Raw genomic sequence first — 9,660 nt, 5'->3', positions numbered from 1 at the left:
CCTTAGATTCCTCTTCCAAAAAATGGAGATATCAGACCTACCTGGTAAGCCTCTTGGGAGAAATAAAGCTGGGGTGAGACCTAACGGGGGTAAAGCAGCAACAATTCTTAGCCTCTTTTTCGATCTCTCTTAGTTTGGCATCTTCTAGAAAAGCTGAAGGGTCTTCTGATGCAGAATCAGCTTGATTTGTGTGGGAAAAGCCAAATGTGAGGCATTGGGGGAGGGCCAGATGGTCCACAGTCCAATCCATCTGTCCCTCTTCACTGAGGCTGCATCCTGTGAGTAAGGTGGCCTGGGGCCTGGGGAGGATGCTTGGAGGGGACAGGTGCCAAAGAGGCCAATAATTCTGTCAGGGGGTTGAGGAGATACAATGGGGCCTGAGGGCGCGGAGCCAACAGCAGGCCTCCCTCAGAACAAGGGCAGCCCCACTATGTCACCTGCCTTGCTTGTCCTGCTGCTCTTCCTCACCAAGCCCTAGAATCTTCCCTTTTTTTTTTTTCCTTCATTTTGGTTGGTTGGTCGGTTGGTTAGTTGATCGGTTGTTTTGTTAAATTAGACACAGGAAACCTGGTTAAGGCAGCCCTGCATGAAAGGCTTGCCTTGATCCGGCCTGCCTGTCTGGGCACTAAAATCCTGTCTGGGCTCTTCGGGAGTCTCTGTAGTAGCGTAGTTAACCACTTGGGAATCAGGCTGACCCGGTCAACGTTTCCGCTTCTCCACTACCGGGTGGAGTGTCTGGGCGTGGCCAGTCACAACCAGTTTCATGGAGCCAGTGATGGGATGCATTTCTCTGATCAAGTATACTGGTTTCCCCTCCTCTGTCCTTCCGCTGAAGGAGGCTTTTCAAGGCTTTAAAGTTTCACCCTGGATTCGAATCCTGGCTCCTACACTTAGTTGCTGCGTGACCTTGGGAAAAAAATATCCCTTAATCTCTGTAGGTCTCAGTTTTCTCAAAGAGAACTAATATTACCTGTTGGAGGATTAAAGAAGATATAATTTGTAAAACACCTCACAGGGTTTTTGTCACAGGGTGAGCTTTCAGTAAGTGCTAGCTATTAGCATTGCTCTCTTGGCTGGGAACATCTTCCCCCATGTATGCACATGGCTAGGTCACTTCCTTTCGGGCTTTGCTCAAAAGCTCCTTTTTTTGAGGGAGGCCTTCATGCTTACTTATAAACACTGAAGTTCACCCTTGCCCCAGCCTTTCTCCACTCTTTCCTCTGCTTTATCTTTCTCTCTGGTGTTTTTGGCAATCTCTGACTAATTCTATCTGTCAATCTGTCCATCTATTGATCTGTCCATCCATCCATCTATCCACCCAGCCATCTGCCTTACTATCCAGCTCTTCATCCATCCATCCACCCATCCACCCATCCACCCATCCACCCATCTAGCTAGCTAGCTATATTCATCTTGTATCTTCCGTCTACAATATCAGTTTAAATAGGGTAGGCATGTCCATCTGTTGTTATTTTTCTACTGCTCTATCCATAGCACCTAGAACAATAGAGAGTATAAATAAATATTTATGGAGACTCAGTAAATATTGAATGGCTTAATGAATATTATTATTGTTGTTATCCTTTGAATTGGGGCTTTCTGGTAGCAATATATACTTGGTTCAGAATGATGAAACTCAGGCATTAACCTGAGAGCTAGCTATAATAACTTCCACTTATTACCTTCCATATTCTTAGCACAGTTATATATATTTCACACACTGGGATTCGTGATGTAGCTAATGCAGTGGTGTACCATTAGACCCACCTTCAGGACTAAAGTGTGCAGATGCCCATTTGTCCACTTGCCAAGAGCATTGCCTCTTTGGGAATTGCCCTTGGCTGACAAGAGTTGCCTTGTCCAAGGCCCCAACTCCTGCCGAAAGGTAGTTCGCATCCAGTGACTTGAAGATACATTGGTATAAAGGGCTGACCAACTTGTCCCAATTCAAGATAACTCTAAAGAGTAATCCCAGATCCCTGAGAGGTTGCTTGAAGCCTCCATTCATTAGTACTGTATCCCAGCCCCACTACCCCCTTGCCTGGTCCTGTTTCCTTCATTCCCAATGCATGTGTTGATCGTGAGAGCTTTCCCGAATAAGATTTCTGCATATAAATTTCCAACTCAGATTCTGCTTCCCACTGACCTACAATAGGGGTGGAAATTTCTACTCTTTGCAGGTGCAAATGCCCAGACTTCGCAGCCCATACGGGCCCCATCATATGATTTCTCTTCTTTCCAATGTGATGCAGATAATGTTTTACCTGTGTTTCGCTTGCTTTTCTTCTCCAGCGAACAAATGCCGAGTGTCTGGTATGTGCTCACCCCTGTGCTAGACTTGCTAAATGGGAAGCTAGACCTATCCCTAGGTTCTCCACCATGATCTGCATTTTGCTATGACTGGAAGGGTTATCCTCCATTCCCTTCCCTAGGTTGAGTTACTTGTTGGCTGTGACCCAAGTTAAAAATGCATGTTTCCGTTAAGCATAATTGTCTATTCCATACTGCTTTCTGTATGAACTTCCTCAGATCAGCTCAAGAGTGTGATTCCATCTAGATATACATGTATATCATCAAACTTGAAAATAAGTTGGGTTAGTCTATGTATCTCTTCCCTCATGTGTCTTGGAGATTTGTCCATGTTCATTCATGCAGGTCTCCCTTATTCTTTTGTAAGACACAATAGTAAGGCTGCATAGTTTTCATTCAGCCATTGATTCATGGAATCATCCAACAGATATTTATCAAATGCTTCCAAAATCATCATACCTCATCAGCTCTGAGCAAGACCAGGGATTTCTGTACCTTCAAGGAGATAAGATTCTAGTGGGCAAATCAGAAAACAAAGAAGAATGCGAACAGAAGTATGAGAGCTTTTCAGGAAGGAGGAAATGGGAAGAAACGGGATAAGATGATGGACAGTGAGGAGAAGAGGCTGAAAGGCCCCTTCCCAAACTGGCCGTCAGAGAAGGTCTCTCAGGAAGGGACACTAAAGTTGAGTCCAGAGAGCTGAAATAAGACAGACACAGAAAAATCATGGCAGTAGTCTCTGCATGCAGAATGTGGAGTATGTGCTGGTAATATGAGACAGGAGTAACTGGGGCTTCTTCCGGGACCAAATAAAAGCCAGCGTGCTTGGGCTCAGAGAGTGTAACCATGAATGTGAATTGAGGGTGCTGGGTCTAAAATACAGCCTAACCTCTGATAAAACATCTCATGAGATTTCCTATCTCTGAGACATATATTTTGAAATTTACTATTCATTCAAAAGTGTTTATTAAGCATTTACTACGTTTGAAAGATAAAAGAGGAAGCAGCAAAGTGGACGTAACATCTGCCCTCATTGAGTTTATGGCCAATGGAGGAGACAGAAACCTTAATAAAAATCATTTCACTGGCAAAATAGATATTTGGCAACCTAATGCTGTTTGAGTATGACATTTGTAGGTGATAAAGTCCAACCCCTTGACATAACTCTTTCCCACTAAAGCCAGTGAATGGTCATACTTCATAAAAATTAATAATGTCATCTGCAGGAGTTCATCAGTCTTGGGATTTATTTTAACCACATGCCTAATTCTCGTTAATCACTGCTACACATCATTTGTTAGATGTTGTCTCTGGAAGTTCCCATTCAGACTGTGGTACAGTCCTAAATACAGCGTTTTCCTTCCCCACTTCCTTAAGTTCTAAAAAAATGGCTTCTCTGCCAATGTCAATGGTCACTTGGTATTCAGAAATTCTCATTTAACTTAGGTTCCTCAGCCATCCGTCCAATGCATAAGGTCTGATTTCAATTCCCATTTTAACATTTGATCTTTGTTATATTATAACCATTGAAAAGGGTTTAGCAATTGATCTGCCTTCTATTTTCCCTCAATTCCATTACTAGCATTGTCCTTTAGGGACATCGTTGCTGGCAATACTCTCATGTTGCCTGGTGCTCCCACCTGCCCAAGTGGTAGTAGATAAGTGTATTTGGCAGAGACAACAGAGGGTAGAAAGAGTGGGGCTTCAGAGTCAGGGCTTTCTGAATTTGAAATCTCCTCTTGTGTAGAATAGACACACGGCCTTGGGCGAAGGCCAGCTACTACAAGAGCCTTGCTTTCCTGATTTGCAGAATAGAAATCAGGGCCAGGATTATGGTAAGTTGAGTGAGACATTTACTTCAGGTGTACAATTTAAGGGGGCACCAAAAATCTCTGTAAACAAGATAAAAAATATCTTGATGCAATAATTTATAAAGCTCCAAAGTAATGCAAGAAATCCATGATGAAAAAAAAATCAGAATTTTAAATAAAGACAGAATCTGACAGGATCAGGATTAGGATGAGTGAGAGAAGGATCACTGGAGCAGTGAGAGAAACTGAGTTTTATGAGTGTGGGGTGCCCCCTGAAATGTTGTACATAGAGCTGGTGCCTCCCTCACTCCCCCTGGCCGTGGCCCTAATCGCATGACGTGATAAATCTGTTATGAAAATACATTTTGATCATTGACGTAAAGAATCTTACGTAGTGACTTGTACCCACTTAAGATATTTCTCTCCCCCAACTTCCCATCTTTGACATCTTAATCCGCCTCCCCAAGATGTTGCAAGATGGGGGATAGACCAAAGTGAGCCTTCATCTCGAGTATTTATCAGTGTTGTGTACAACTCATCAACCCTCCTAAGCCCTAGAACATTGGTCTAGCCAACTGTGAGATGCTTCTAAGTGCTTTTCTTTCATATGGATCTCTTTCCCCCTCTCTCAATACAATATTGGCAGCATATTTATTTACTCTCTGCAACAAAACCACCGCAGTCCGAGGCTGGGACACTCTCTGGCTCCATGAGACTTACCCAGACATCGTTTAGATCTATGACTTGAAACTTTTCCCATCAGCCTCCCTCCCTTGTACAAACCGAGGCATCATGCACACTCATCACCTCGAATCCTGTGCCAAGTTCTTGCTTTATGCGCACAATTTCAGATCCATTGGCCATTTGGGCAGGAGGCCTAATATGAACTCCTAAGTATCTTCTTGGCACCAATTCCCTACCTAGTGCTGCTGCCAACCTCATCTTCCCCCATAGTGTTCTCTGTACTCACTAGTGTGGAAGATGAGGGTTTTCTAAGCTTCCAAGAATCTGCTCATGCTCCCTCACCGTCACTTAGCATTCTCGAACCTATGGATTCTTCCGATAGCTCCTGACCTACTGACATGTGATGCCCTTAACTTGGGGGTGCAAAGGGCTGATCAAACCTGCCACTTGGGCAGGTGAGAGTGCCAGATTAACGTGATAGTGTTTCTCGGAGGCATGTCCCTAAAGGACAATGCTAATAATGGTCCTGGGGGAAAACAGAAAACCTATCATGGCTAAACACTTTTCAAAGGAAAAGCTCAAAAGTTATCACATAACCAAGAGCAAATGTTTAAATAGGTATTGAAAGAAGACTCCGTGCACTGGACAGACGTCTGAGGAACCTACTGAGTTAAATAAAAATTTCAGAATACCAAGCAGTCATTGGCATCCTCAGAGGAGCTATTTTTCTCTAGAACATACTCAAGGAAGTAGGAAAGGAACACATCTTATTTAGGACACGACCCTAGTGTGAATGGGAACTTTCAGAGACAAATCTAACAATCTAAGAATGTGGTTAAACTAAATTCAAAGACCAGGGAGCTCATGCTGGTGATATTTATGTAATGGCCCCAGTACTGGATTTCCCTTCTCGAAGGTTGTCTTTTGTGTGATTTACTTAATCAAGCTTGTTCAGAACCATGTCACTTTGGGTTTCCCGGGCCCCTGGAGGAGGAGTCTGCTACTTGGGACTGAAAGGCAGAGCGAGAGGATCATGGACTTTGAAGTAAGACCAACCTCATTTCAAGCCTGTCTTTTATAGTGCAGTGACTTCATGAAAACCCCTTCAAACTTCTGAGCTTTAGTGTTCACACAAGTCAAGTGCGGGAAAACGTCTACCCCACCACTCGGAGTGTGTGTGTGTGTGTGTGTGTGTGTGTGTGTTCCATGCAAAGTTTCCATTTTAACCTAAAGTCTGCAGAAATCCATCAATTCAAACAACAGATCCAAATTGAGAACCTATAATGACATAGGCACAGCCCCTGCCCTCCAGTGATTCAGAGACAGGGAAGAGAGCCAATAAGCAAACGTGAAATCAAAAGGACAGGGAGCTACAGGACAGTGCGAGTGGAGATACAGCATGGGCCCAAGGAAGCTTGGGAACCCAGTTTGGGAAGTGGTTGGGAGAAGAGAATGCTCTAAGCTCCTCTAACTTGGGAGGAGATGGCACTAAGCTGGGTTAGGGATTAGCAGTTGGCAGAAGAGAATGATCGTGTAAGGACAGAGATGTGGATTCAAATGCATTGTGTTTCTTCCCGTTGCCACCTAGGGACCATAAATCCCCGGGGCTGGCAATCCCTTTGCGATCATCCATTTTAGTCCTTCTTTGTTCCTTTGTATTATTTGATTATTAGTTTTGTTCTTACCCAACAATACTTTGCTTCTTCCTCAAAGAAGGGTGCTTTGAAAAGGATCACCTGTCTCAAGGAGTTTGCGTTAGGCAGAATGAGGGTAGCCGTGGGATTCTGAGGGCTCCACCAGAAGATGGCCTCCTGATATACAATGTCCAGGAAGAGGGACAAAGCCTTTGCATGGGGACATTAGTCAAGAGTGGCTGTTTGGAGTCACAGCTTGGAGACAGCAGATCTGGGATAGAACCTAGTTCTTCAGGTCCCAGACGTCACTTCTCTGTCCACCATGCTAGCTAAACAGGAGCAGAGATGTACTTCCACTGTTAGTGAGTCTCAATCTGGCTGACAATAGAATCCCTTAGGTGGTGGGGGGGCACTTTTTTTTAATATCAACTAGTGCTGTGTTGCAATTGATTCGGTCCTGTGTCTGTATTTCTAGATGATAAACTTCCTGAGGCCAAGTGTGCAGGCCATCGTTAGTGACCAGCATAGAGGTCTGACACATGGTAATTTATACCACGAAGGATGATCTACCTGCATCACATTTGTCTGTTTCATCTTAAAAATGCTGAGGAATGAAACTCACCTTAGACCTACCGAATCAGAAATCTCCAGGCATCAGAGAGGCCTGGAACCTTCATTTTAATAAAGTTCCTAAGTAGGTCTCATGTTTGAACAAAGTAACCTCTTGTCGTAGGGCCTCAACCATGGAGGACCGGGACACGGCTGGTAGAATTGCACCCCTTTGTTTTTTCAGAACTTTAGAATGGAGGGCCCACCAGAGATTCAGGCAGGCGGAGCAGGAGGCGTCCTTGGATGGGACGCAGAACACAGAGAGAATAAGGAGTCCATCCGTGTAGACTCGGTATGATAGTGAGCCACAGGAAAACCTGGAGGTTGTTGAGGGTTGAGTCAAATCAACAGTCCTAATAGATGCCTGTGAGTGTATCCCAGTGAAAAAGTCAGTAGCCTGTGCCTGGCTAGCAAATTTTGGCAACACTTAGGCTTCAGTGGGGTCATTAAAGCAGCCCCTCGGGGTTCGGCCTCCTCTGTCTCCTCCTTTGTGTCTGGCACTCTGGCTGATTTGACAACAATGCCCACATTAGTCCTCGTGAAGAAAGGTGCCTACTGTGTGATGACTGCACCGAATCCACTGTGAGCAGATTTTGCATAAGTCATTTGGGGATGTGGGCAGATTGACAAGACTGTCACTCTAGAGGAGACCACCTGGAAGTGTGTGTGCGTGTGTGTGTGTGTGTGTGTGTGTGTGTGTGTGAGTGATGCTGTATCCATTTTCAAGGACTGTGCCAATTAAAGAGAAGCCTATGTTCTCAAGAATTCTGACATGCTTGACCCCAAGGCATTCTGGGACATTAGTGACACAGCTGACTCTGACAGGAAATCAACTCAGGTTATACTGAAACGCTGAGGGTTTGGTTCTCAAGTCAGACAGACAGAGTTTGAATCTCAGCACCACCACGATCTCTTGATCTCGCGCAAATTATGGGACTAAGAACAGGAACACCAACCTCAAAGAGTTATGAGGATCAAATGAGAAAAATCTATCCTTCTAAAGGACTCGTCCCCTGCAAATGCCAGTAAATGTTAGGTTCACACTCCCCCAGAGTAATTCAGTTGTTTTGAGTCAGCCACAACATCTTCCTAATAAGCCTATCTGACCTTGTCAATCCTATTTTATAACGTTGAAGGGTCTCTCTGTGTTGGTCAGGAGGGAGGAGGCTGGAGTGTACCAAAACCCTGGTGGGTCGACCTAACAGAGGCTTATTTCATTACTCATGTAAGGTCTGTTGTGGGTCCAGGAAAGTCTCCAGAATAATTGACCTCCATGTGGTTACTAGGTGTTCATGGCTTTGCTCTCTCTAGTGCAGGCTCTCTGGGTGTTCCCGGGGAAAAGAGAGGTGGACAAGGAGGGGGGGAGAATGGATTCACGTCCACCTGTTGTTAATTTCAGCCTGGGAGTGACAGCCGTGGCATGTGCCTGAGCGCATGGCCAGAGCAGGTAGGAAGGCTGCCCCTAAATGCAAGAGTGCAGGAATGAGGGGCAGTGGATAGAATGAGAAACGATCACCACTTTCTCTGCCACGACCTCCTTCACTGTTAGAGTCAAAATACCGTGGCTTTTACCTTGCTATCTCCCTGCTGCTGCATCTCCCACCATTTCCCACGTTCTGTTTTGAAATACTGGCAGTTCCCTAGGTGGGTCCTGAAATGTCACACATCCATGCCTTTGCCCTGCTCTTCCTTCTAAGTGGATGCCACCTCTCTGCTCCTCCCCCTGACAAGCTCTGATGACTCTGAAGTCTCAGTCCCTTGGAGGGCACTCTTTCAGGGATGATGAACTTTTGTGACAAAGGGTTGAGGGATATCCCATCACTGTTGCGAAGCTACCCCACTGCTCTTCCCCACTCCCACAGGTAGTGTTTGAGCCCAAAGTCTTCCCTATCATTAGTTTTAAGTCATACTTCACAGTGACCTTAATAAAAATTTAAAGACCATAGAACATACATTATCCTGTAGGTGTGTTAATTAGTCTTATATATGACATCATCTGGGCTCCTGGGATTTTTTATGGCTGTCATATATCTTGAAGGAAAGACTTAGCCGTTCTCCACACAAGTAGGTAGCATTCTGTTTAGTTTGCCAGGCACCACAAAGGAAATATATTCTCTGAAACATCACTATGTATTTATAATAGCAAAATAACTATAGAACAAGATTTAGAGAATATTATCTCTTTCAGATAAACATGCACATTTGAAAGTATCAGTTTGTCATAATTAAAACTGACACATGCTCAATTTCAGCCCATGTTTCATTGGGCCATTTTGGAAGATTTTAATATTTGGAAGACTTTCTGTATCTATGTATAAGCACAACATTAAACATACATATAATCTTGTCAACTTCTGCCTTTAACTCATCATGCCAGATCCCTGCAAAAGTCTGTCAGTCTTCTGGATGTTCACTTGGTATATATATATTTAGGAATATAGCTGAATCTTTCGGTCCTCCCTTGTCGTTTAGGCACTTTATAACCATAACCTTCACTCTTCAGACCCAAATAGAATTATTGAAAGGAAGGCAATACAAATGACCAGAGAGGTAGAACATTTTATTTTATTTTATTTTATTTTATTTTATTTTATTTTATTTTATTTTATTTT

The sequence above is a fragment of the Panthera uncia genome, assembly GCF_023721935.1.
Source record: "Panthera uncia isolate 11264 chromosome E2 unlocalized genomic scaffold, Puncia_PCG_1.0 HiC_scaffold_20, whole genome shotgun sequence".
Lineage (NCBI taxonomy): Eukaryota > Metazoa > Chordata > Mammalia > Carnivora > Felidae > Panthera > Panthera uncia.
The sequence above is the reverse complement of the archived record's forward strand: the minus strand, read 5'-3'. Positions refer to the sequence as shown.